The following is a 12,082-nucleotide window of genomic DNA, read 5'->3' on the forward strand; positions in this document are numbered from 1 at the left end:
CCTATATCCATCAGCACAAGGATTCTGCTTTTGCCAGCAACAGCCGGAAGTACATAAAAGGAAATACATAAAAGGAAAATAATTTTAGTAAAATGTCAAAAGAGAAGTGATCAGAAACAATTGGTACATCCTGACAAATGTTTGCCTCTGTATTTGGGTTTCTTTTTTGGTACCTGTATGTGCAAAATGTGAAGGTTTGCTGGATATTTAGATGCCGTCATTTCTGCCAGCTGGCACAGGTGGGCAATTATCCTTTCAAGTAAAGACACTAGAAATCCCCAAATCCATCTCCAATCAGTTTACTTTGGTGATACAGATGCCTTTGTCACTAAGTTTCTTTCTATTGTTCAAAAAAAAAATGACCAAGCCAGGTTCTCCAGTATTTTAGGTCTCTGTTGTGCCTCAGGACAAGGAATTGTTCTATTCTTGAGATTTCCCTAACTGTAGCTTCCCAGTATTATCTTCTTGAGAGGATCCAAAGAACACAGATATTCTTGAAGCTACTGGTACTCTCTACATCCTCCTCTGTAATATTGTTGTTTATTTCTGATTTGAACTATCAATGAGTAGTTTGTCAAAAGAAAGTTAGAAGATTAAATTTATGAGTGATCTGTTTACTCCCTGAGAACTGTCCATTGTACTACTTTCTGACCTCCTCATTTGGAACTGCATGCTCCCCTGATCATGCCTGGCCAATGAGCAGCTGATTGCTGTTGACATGAAGATCCTCACATAGAACTGTAGGGTGGCTTGACTTCTCTGCCATCTTTTATCTACCGAGTTTTGTGTCATGACAACCTGTCACTGCGATGTGTTCCCTTGGCATGGAGCTGTCACATTTCCCCTATGTTGCTTATCACCCCAGCCATGGCAGAACACTCTAAGTGCCTTCCAGCTCTTTTCTTTGACACGTGGCAGAATGGATCTGACAGCCAACACTCTCTCTTGGAGAAGCAGAACACTCAACTCATGCTCTTCTTTTCATTTCTCTCATTATTACATTTTGGTAATAGGATGAATATGGAAAAATATATAGAAGACTAAGGCTAATGATTAAAACACTTTAAACCTCTACTCATGGAAAGAAGGAAATTGCTTGCTTAATTTGTCTTTTAGTCCTATGATTAAATCTTTTTTATTTGAATTATTGTAACAATGGTACTCATAAGACTTATTTCCTCTTTTCATTCTTAAGAACACTTTACAACTACACCAAGATTTCCCATTAAGGGACATAATTTATTCTTCTCTGCTATTCATGATCTATTTCAACATCATTCTTGAAACTAAATTAATTGAATTTTCATGTAGTTAAATGTTTTTTAAAGCATCCATGTATGGCAAAGTAGATAATTTTGATTCATAACTATTTTGAAAAAATAATGGAAGAATATTTTGTTTGGTGACTAAGTTTGTAAAAGTAAGGTTGCTTTTGTGTCTCTGGAGGCTAGATATCATTTTGTTGTTGTTGTTTTCAAGAATGGCCCTGGCTGCTCTGGAACTCTGAAGAACAGGCTGGTCTCAAACTCAGAGATCCACCTGCCTTTGCTTCCTGAGAGCTGGGACTAAAATCACGCCACTGCCCAGCCCTGATATCATTCTTGAAGACTTCTACTTCATTTTCCTCACCAAATAGGCTAGTCTGAGTTGTCAGAAATCCCAAGCTTTCTCAAACGGATAACAATATCATTAGACACTATTTGTCATTCTCAAAATGATACCTAACTTTTCCAAAAGAAAATGCTTCTAGGAATTTATTTATCCTTTTTCTTCCATGATCCATGGAAATTATTTCCTTTGTGAATGATAATTTTTTATTGATTGGAAAACACAGTATACTGTGACCAAGATCTTGGCAAATGACATTTGTGCTTAACTTATAGCATGACATTCTGCCATCTCTGTGGAAGGATCTGTGTTGCATAGTCTAGAATGAGTTATGATTTCTTTTTGTCACATTACATCTAGTAAGAAAACCCAATTAATAACCACAAAAATGCAGTTTTTGTATGGTTTCTGTCTTCATCTGTTTTTTAACCTTTGAAATTTGTGCACATGCATAGGAAATGTTCCAACATATGGAGCTCAATTTCCAACCTGGGCTTTTTTTTTTTTTTTTGTAGTGAGAATAAAATCAAAAAATTGTAACTGCAGTACTTAATGTTTTAATACAACACTAAGATATATTCAGACTGTTTGATCACTAATCTTAGAGACCTCATGAACTTCCTCTATTTCAGTCAGCAAGTGTAAGAGAGCCAGTTTAGTCATTGCTAATTTGACACTTCAAAATCAGGTAGGGAAAAAAAAAACCCACCTGTTTCTGGACTAATAGTCTATAGATATGCTACATTTTTTTATTTTTTTCTATGATGATATTGTATATAACTGAAAAATGATGATTTTTTAAGGATCATTGTCATGTCATTTTGGAAATGTAAAATTTTAACTTAATGTATGTAGATTTGTTTGCACAGTAATAGATAAAATAGGCAATATAGAATAAATACTGAGGAATCCTGAGCTCATCATGGCTTTGGCACCTTTGAGAGTTTAGAGCAGTCCAGCTCCACTGTGCCTTAATTTTCCCTTAAGGCATTTGTAGTAAATGGATCTCTATGCAGTTGAGTGGAGCTTTGGCAAGTGCTAAACCTAGCTGGGAGGAGAAGGCTGGAGCGAGTCCATCTTGCCACTGGAATAATTTTCCAGACTGTCTTAATGTGCAAAATGGTGTTTCTGCTACTATTCTTTGAGTTTGTCTGAACTACTCTGAAAGGATGGGTGGGTTGGTTAAAAATAAAAGGAAAGAGGAGAGGTGAGAGAGAGAGAGAGAAAGAAAGAAAGAAAGAAAGAAAGAAAGAAAGAAAGAAAAAAGCAGACAAGTTTCCTGTGAGAGGTTTTGTTCACATAAGAGCTGAGGATAGAATAAAGGAAAAGCTAATTGATTAATTTTAGGCATTGTGAAGTCTTGAATGACTGTCACTGATTTGTCCACTGCATCAACTCAGGCCAATCAGCTATTAATTAATGGCAGTGGGCAGAAATATTATACTGTGATCTTACCTTATATTGGTACGTGCAATAAAAGTCCAGTGTTCTTTTTGCTGGTATGTGAATGAAGATTAGGACCTGATTGAAAACCCGCAAATCCAAACAGTTTTCACTGAGAGCTTTAGAGAACATCACTGACATATGGGATATTATTTATTCTCAGTAGGAACTATTTCGTTTTGGATTCACATTTATTTTTGCTTATTGCTCTCTAAGGAATCTTGGTAAGACAATGCTTTTACTTTCTTTTTGTTTTTTGTTTTTTGAGGCAGGGTTTCTCTGTAGCTTTGAAGCCTGTCCTGGATCTCTGTAGACCAGGCTGGCCTCGAATTTACAGTGATCTGCCTGCCTCTGCTTCCTGAGTGCTGGGATTAAACATATGTGCCACCACTGCCTGGCCCATGTCTCTACTTTCAACTCTTAGGTTTGCAGTGATTCTCTCCCACAGAATCTAGTGCAGGTTCACTCTATGAGGCTTGCTTTTGTTATTACCCACTGTTGCTTAGTCTAGGAGAGTTAAACACGACTTTTGATCTTAGAAAAGTGATTATTGGGGCTGGAGAGATGGCTCAGTGCTCTTCCAGAGGCCCTGAGTTCAATTCCTAGCAACCACATGATGGCTCCAAACCATCTGTAATGAGATCTGGCACCCTCCTCTGGCGTATGGGTGTTAATGGAGGCAGAAAGTGGTATACATAACAAATAAATAAATTTAAAAAAAAAGAAAAGAAAAGTGATTGTTACTATAACTTAGTGCTGTGACATAAAAAAAAATAGAAAGAAGGCCAGTGCAATTATCTTGTGGGCATATAGGAAGAGAGGCAGCCACCAAGTGAGTGTAGTGTCTGAGCTATAAATCAGCAGAGCATGACAGGCCAGTTCCCATTATCAAGAACCTCATGGGGCATCACAGTCTCTCTGTGCTGGAATTATGTTAGTTTCAAAACCCTGTTAAAATGACCTAGTCTTCAAGAATACAGATGACACAGGGCATTTGGGTCCTCTGGAGGGCTTAAGAAAGTAGAAAAGATGTGCCTTCTTTGAAGTAATGAACTAGTACAGCAAGGCTATTAGATAGCAGATCAGTATAGCAAAATCAGCCAATTTCTTATGCCCTGACAAGAACCCAAATATGAAATGGAATAGAAAAAGGATTCCATTTAAAATTGCAACAAAATCTTTGCCTGGTAATGTTCTTTGCAAAAAGTTCACATGCTTGAAGGAAAATTGTCCAATAACAAAGCAAGCTGTAAATTAATGTACTCACACAGTACATTTATATTCAGAGTCACCTACAAAAGCATACTATTTTGATATGTTTATATAAAAGCATAAAAGCAGGCTAGAAGAGTATATGCCAAACATATCCTACTCCAGAAACTGAGACGGAGACAGGTATTGAAATTATATTCAATGCATATTTTAGTTTTACTTTTATACTGAAATAAGAATTGAGTTTTGTTTTTAATCTTCAAATTTTAAGAAAATAATTTATTTACATATTTCTTATTTATTGTAGTTTTTACCCAGAGAAAGTCACAGAATACAAATAAATAGTTCAGAACACCAATTTTTATGCTGAGTATAGGTGGCTCTTACATTTTTTTTTATTTTTAAAAATTCCAACTATTATATCTTATTGTCTCAGGAATAAAAGGAATGTGGTCAGAGAAATTTAGTTAGAAAGTATGAGAGACTAAAGCTATGATGCTAGGCAGAGGTCAAAAGAGCCTAATGGGATATGACAGGGTAGACAAGCAAGATAAAACAATACAGAACAGCACTGGATACGTCAAGCCAGTATCTAAGTGTACTGGTCACTCCTCTGGGAAACACATTTCAAAGTGGTTAGTAAAGAGTAGGATTCCCCTTTTGGCTGCCTTTCTTCACCCCTACAACTTCCAGATTAAAAAAGCTACCCTATCAACCTTCCTTCTTTCTATCTCCAATGTTGCCCAACATAGTTCATGTGAGTATAGTTGCCATTGCAAATTGACTACTCAGTAGTAAAACCTCTTAGCTCTGTTTATTCATGATTACCTAACACCAGACTGGGATGCATCTTACAGTAGATCTCCATTGCTGTGTGCCTCATAGAGGGCACCATTGTTATCCAGGAAATATTGAGACAGTGACGGACCCTGTAAGCAGAGGCTGAGGGAGGGAAACAGGCACCAAACCACTATTTCATTTGAGGAGTGGCATTATGAGGGTATAACTATAGCTGGGAAACCTTGAAAAAGGCAATATGTTAAAGGAAGTTAGCAGTAATACTTTATTTATTGGACAGTTTTATGTAGGTATCAAAGCAATTGGATTCTTGGGAAGAAAGAGATGAAGCTTAAATGCCCAGAATTGCAAGACCTCTTATCTGGTGAGTCAAAATATTAACAAAACTGTTTATGGCTGTGTAGTGAAAATGGGTTTCAATTCTCTAATGTGGTGACTCTTATAATTTGTCCTATCACCGTCTTTCTCTTCTGCTCTGCCTCTCCCCACCCTTCTTCCTCCTCTCTAACCCTCCCTCCCACACCTGGTGCATGGTTAACTCTCAAACTGCATTCTGAACCCTAGAGACTCATCTAGCATGTTCTGCTACTTGCAGTATCTAGCTAGCTTGACTTGCTTCTCCTGGAGAGGAGGCTGAATATATTTAAAGAGAGTTATTAGAATCTCCAGTTCATTCACATAGAATAAAAAGCCATTAGATAGAGCACATTTTCATTTCTTCAGTTAGAAAGAAAGCGTGGGCATACTAAGTGAGCATTAACAGTAATTCCCACACCCCTTCTGTTCAGATACATTTTAAATATGAAATGAACAAATCTTTCCTATAGAGCACAGACATTAAAAATCAGTAATCAGTTTGCTTTTATCTATGCTACACAAATAAAGCTGGAAGATTTCACTTTTCTTTATAAGAACTTTTCTTTTTCCTAGATACAAATTGTTTCTTTGAAGCTGGTCTTTTTGGTCTGTAGTGGAAACGAGGCTTCCAGTGTCCCCGAAAATACAGTCATTTCCCCCTATTTCCAATGTTATAGCAAAGAGTGCCTTGAAGTTGAGTGGTTTGTAGTTGCTAAGCATGAGCCAGGGGCCAGGTCCTTGAGTGACCTGCAGTGGTGGTGAAGGCTGCAGCAATGGCCATGTATTGATGGAAACATTTCAGAGGAGCGAGTCAGGACTCTCCAGTTCCAGGGAGCTTCCTGTCAATAAGGGTTCATTAACTCTTTTATGGGCTTGGTGCTGGTGCTTTTAAGAAAATAAAGACAATTGGTTTGCTGATATCTATGGATGAATACCCTTTTCTTAATATAATGGAGGAGGAGTGGGGAGGTGCAAAGGCGAAGTGGAAGGGAGGGATTGGGAGAAGAGGAGGGAGGAGAAACTGTGGTCCGGATGTAAAATAGATCAATATTAAAAACAAACAAACAAAAGAAAGGCAAATTCCTAGAACCTTGCTCAAAACATTCCATATGGATACAGCTTTCATAAGAGCAATTAAAGAGAATAGAAGTGTCATATGCAGTGGGAAGATTCAACTGAATACTTAGTCATGAGTAAAATAACAAGCAGAAGATATTTAAATAAATCATCTCAAAATTATTCAGTGCTGGTTTGGTCTTTGAGTGTGCTGTGTTGAGTAGAATCTCATTTGCTCATTGAATAATTATGCATGCACAGATTTATTCTCGGTCATTATTTTGCAATGCTGTTTTGGTGAGCCCAAGAGACTTCCAAGACAAGTACTCCTGGGCCTAATGCTCGGGGCAGGAATGGCTACCGGGAACATTAATGCTGTTAAGTGAAAACTCAGGCCTCGAAAGCCAGAATGGAACAATCTGTGAGTTTGGGAGAAGGGGAATTATTCTAGGAATAAAATGAAAGAGACATGTGACTAGATTCCTAAGCTGGAGCTGGACGCTCGTGGCGGGTTTAGGCAGGGTGGAGGATAGGACAGAGCAGAGCACTCAGCAGTGGGGAAACGAGAGTCTGGGCTTACACTCACTCTTTCTTCAAGGGTCTCTCTGGAGGTTATTGGTCAACCTATGCTGGTGACAACTCACCTCTCTAGCTTCAATCCCAAGGTAGAGAGACAAACACAGGGTTTGGGGAGCACCCTGCTTTTGCTATTCTGCCTCCCTCTCAATGTCTTTGGGTGCAGGTTATCTGTTTGCTTAGAAAAGAGCTTGAAGAAGGGAAAGGCAAATCTAGACTATTGACATTCGTAGAAACATGCTACGAAGTAGGCATTGTTACTGGTTTTCAGACACTGGTAACTCTCAAATTAGTCCTGGCCCAGAGAGCTCTATATGATATTATTTTATGAATGTTTTGGTGCCTACATTATAGTATGCCATACCTGACCTCCTTCACCCCTAAAAGTCATTGAGTAGCACCACAATATTCAACGATACAGACTAAAGAAAGGAAAGGGCCATTCCAGCATCCTCTTTCTTCTTTCTTCATTTAAAATGTCATGTAGCTCATCAACTCAACTCATAAATCCTATTAATTTTCTTTTATACTATCCAACTTCTGTTAAGTTATATAATATTTATTTAACATTTTCTCTGTATTTATCTTAACTTTTAAAACTGGTTTATATCTTTTTTTATAATGATTGTGAAGTATAGTTTTGCACCATATCTACTCATACTGATATATTAAATATTTGTTTACACACTAAGAATTGATATTGATGTTGAGTTAAATAAAAATCACAATACTGAACGTATTGAGAATGTGGATAGTGTATCTGTAAGCTGTCAAGTCAAGATTTTTTTTTCTGTGATATACATGTGTTTGGTGAATCAATGAGCACTATTATATAAATGTTAACTGGTAATATGAATATATAATCTTGCACGAGGGTATTGTGAACTCTAGAAGTAAGAATAATAAAATAATAAAGGTATCCAAGGACTAATTGATATTTGAATTTATGTAACTCTTCTAATCAAGTGAATTCATAGATGGCTTTCTATAATATTTGCTGGGAATGAGAAAACCAGTTTTCTCTAATCGAGTGTGACTGGGTACATCAACCACATTCCAGGAAAATCCCTCCAACACAAAATAGACTTCATGGTGTGTGTGTGTGTGTGTGTGTGTGTGTGTGTGTGTGTGTAAGCTTTTTGCTTCCTTTTGGGTTTTTTGTCTTATTTTTTCTTTTTTAAATTAATTTTTATTGAGCTCTACATTTTTCTCTGCCCCCCTCCCTGCCTCTTTCCTTCTCCTCTAGCCCTCCTCCAAGGTCCCCATACTCAGGAGAGCTTGTCTTTTTCTACTTTCCATGTAGATTCGATCTATGTAAGTCTCTCTTAGTGTCCTCATTGTCTATGTTTAAAAAGGCAGCTATGATTGAGTACATGTGATAATTGTCTTTCTGTGTCTGGGTTACCTCACTCAAAAAAATGTTTTCTAGCTCCATCCATGTTCCTGCAAAATTCAAGATGTCGTTATATTTTTCTGCTATGTAGTACTCCATTGTGTAAATGTATCACATTTTCCTTATCCATTCTTCTGTCGAGGGGCATTTAGGTTGTTTCCAGGTTCTGGCTATGACAAACAATGCTGCTATGAACATAGTTGAGAACATGTCCTTGTGGCACCATTGAACACCCTTTGGATATATAACCAAAAGTGGTATTACTGGGTCTTGATGAAGGTTATTTCCTAATTTTCTGAGAAATTGCCACATTGACATCCAAGGGGGACTGTACCAGCTTGCATTCCCAACAACAATGTGGAAGTGTTCCCTTTTCCCCACAACCTCTCCAGCATAAGTTTGTCATCAATGTTTTGATCTTGGCCATTCTTACAGGTGTAAGATGGAATCTCAGAGTTGTTTTGATTTTCATTTCAGACTAAGGATATTGAACATTTCCTTATGTGACTTCCAGCCATTTTAGATTCCTCTGTTGAGAGTTCTCTATTTAGGTCTGTACTCCATTTTTCATTGGATTATTTATTCTTTTGATGATGAATTTCCTGAGTTCTTTGTATATTTTGGAGATAAAACTTCCGTCTGATGTGGGGCAAATAAAGATCTTTTCCCATTCTGTAGGCTGTTGATTTTGTCTTGTTGACCGTGTCCTTTGCATTACAGAAGCTTTTCAGTTTCAGGAGGTCCCACTTATTAAGTGTTTCTCTCAGTGTCTGTACTGCTGGGGTTATATTTTGGAAGTGGACTCCTGTGCCAATGCATTCAAGTGTATTTCCCACTTTCTCTTCTATAAGGTTCAGTGTGGCTGGCTTTATGTTGAGATCTTTGATTCATTTGGACTTGAAATTTGTGCATGGTAATAGATATGGGCCTATTTTCATTTTTCTATTTGTTGATATCCAGTTATGCCAGCACCATTTATTAAATATGCTTTTTTCCATTTGATATTTTTTGCTTCTTTGTCAAAAATCAGGTCTTTGAAAGTGTGTGGGTTAGAATACCCAAATATTATTTTTCTTTCTATGAATTTTAGCTTGTTTTTGTTTTTTGAAAAAGGGAGCAAAAGACTGTATACATGTAAGTGAGAGAACATATGAAGAACTTGGGAGGGCAGGAGGTGGGTGGGATATGAGAAGAGGTGGGAAGTGAAAAAGATGATCAGATTATATTATGTAAACAATTTTTTTTTCGAGACAGGGTTTCTCTGTGGTTTTGGAGCCTGTCCTGGAACTAGCTCTTGTAGACCAGGCTGCTCTCGAACTCACAGAGATCCGCCTGCCTCTGCCTCCCGAGTGCTGGGATTAAAGGCGTGCGCCACCACCACCCGGCATGTGAACAATTTTTTAATAAAACAGTTACAACAGAACATGAAGTTACAAGGAGATATGTTGAGGTTCTGGGGAAAATTGAAGGTGAGGGAGCGGGGGTTGATATGATCTAATATATGTATAAAATTTTCAAAGAATAAATTATTTTTTATTTTAAAAGAATGCAATAGGTTTTTTTTGACTTAAAATCCATTGAACTCTGCCTTATTTTAGAAAGAATTTGAGAAACTGACTTTTCTTTTAGACATCTTACAGCTTCAACTTTAGAATATGTTAGAAAACTTTGGCAGAACAAGCACAGCAAAATGACCTCTGTTTTCTTCAAGGATAAGTTATATGTCAGATAAAATGTCTGAGCATGTGACAACATCTTGCAGAGAAATCTTGACCTGCAGTACGTAATGTGCTGTGGTCATGGGGAAATGACTACTACTTGGTATGAGTTTTCTTATTTGTCAAGAACATGACAGCTACTACTTGTAAAACCCACCAGTTCGATGCATAATATGAATAACTGGCATTAGTTCAAAGGCTTTGCATCATCAAGTTGAGTATGAATTTCAGCAAAATACAGATGGAGACTTTTAATCTGATCTAGATCATCCCATCCTAGTGGTATCTGTTTTCTGTTTAATGGGTCATGTAAATGTTTGAGAATGCTAGAGAAGTTGTAGAGAAAAGGGATACCATTGAAAATACATTCTCATTGGATATGGACCTTCATTTATAAAACATCCTGATAAACTGAACATGTAGATGGAAGCTTCTGTCCTGCCTAGTCCTGCAACTGTTCTGTCCTAAAGAAACACACAGAGGCGCCATTTGAAAAACAAAGACTGTACTTTTGTTTGCTGGTTACCCAGACCCAAATAATCACACAGAAACTACATTAATTATAACACTGTTTGGCCAATGGCTCAGGTTTATTTCTAGTTAGTTCTTGCATCTTAAATTAACCCATTTCTATTAGTCTATGTATTGCCACCTGGCACTGGCATTACCTAATTTTCTCCATATCTTGTCTCTTGGTGATTAGTTGGCATCTGCTTGACTCCACCTACACTCTCTATATATCTCTGTTCAGATTTCCCACCTGGCTTTCCTCTGCTAATCCATTGGTTGAAACAGCTTTATTCATCAACCATTAAAAGCAACACATATACAGAAGGACATCCCTCATTGTGAGCAGACTGACTGTTGTTAGAGTATGAATTTCTTTAATTTTATAAATACTAGAGGGCTCAAAAGAAAATTTTCAAGTAATGAAGTAAATTTACACTAATGAAATAAGTTTCACTGAAGTCAGATATGTAGAAAATGAGATAAATAGCATACAATTCCTTCTGGTGAAAATTAATTCAGGTCTCTTAAATATAGATTAGTTCATAAGCAATTGGTAAATAGAGAAGGGAAGACTAGGTCACAAAAATATGGGAGGTGCCTTATGTCTCAACATGTTAATATTGTGCACCCAAGCTTCTTTTCACAATCAAGAAGGAAATCAGAAATTAGAAAGGTTTTAATGAAATAGTTAAATATCCTCTTTCTTGCCAGAAAGAACCTTTGTGTATAGTGGCTCTGAGAAATATGATGGTTCTCTTCATATGATGTGTATTGGGTGTGACAAAGGTACAACTGTCAAAGTAGTATCCAGAGTATAGTTCTCCACAGTAAAAGAGCAATAGAAGATCTCTGTAGATCGACTTTTTAAATTTTCCTGTGATTGGGCTCTCTTAGAACTGAATCTGGTAATGATCAGTATCTCCAAATAGATCTACTCAAATCAAAAGGAATGTGATTGCAAAGGCAAAACTGAAGATGATTTTTAAGAACAGAGCCATAGGAGGCTTAATTTTGCCAGTGGACTTATCAGGAGTATGGTTGGAAGGTTTTGTCTTCTTTTTATAGAGTTCTATGGTCTTTGCTTGGTATGCAGTTATCCTGTTGATCCCTAAATCTCAGCTCATGAAGCTATTCAGGAAGGTGTATGTGATGGCTAACTTAATTTTCCAGTTGCCCACTCTATCTAAGGAATATTTAAGTAACCAATAAAGCATTATCTTTATGGGTCTTTAGGGATAAGTGTCTGAAGTGGTAAACCAAGGCAGAGGAAGAGGAAATATTTCTTTCTGTTTTGGAAAAGATGTCTATTTTTTTTAATTTATTTATTTATTAAGAATTTCTGCCTCCTCCCCACCACCGCCTCCCATTTCTTTCCCCCTCCCCTGATCAAGTCCCCCTCCCTCATCAGCTC

The sequence above is a fragment of the Microtus ochrogaster genome, unplaced genomic scaffold, assembly GCF_000317375.1.
Source record: "Microtus ochrogaster isolate Prairie Vole_2 unplaced genomic scaffold, MicOch1.0 UNK6, whole genome shotgun sequence".
Lineage (NCBI taxonomy): Eukaryota > Metazoa > Chordata > Mammalia > Rodentia > Cricetidae > Microtus > Microtus ochrogaster.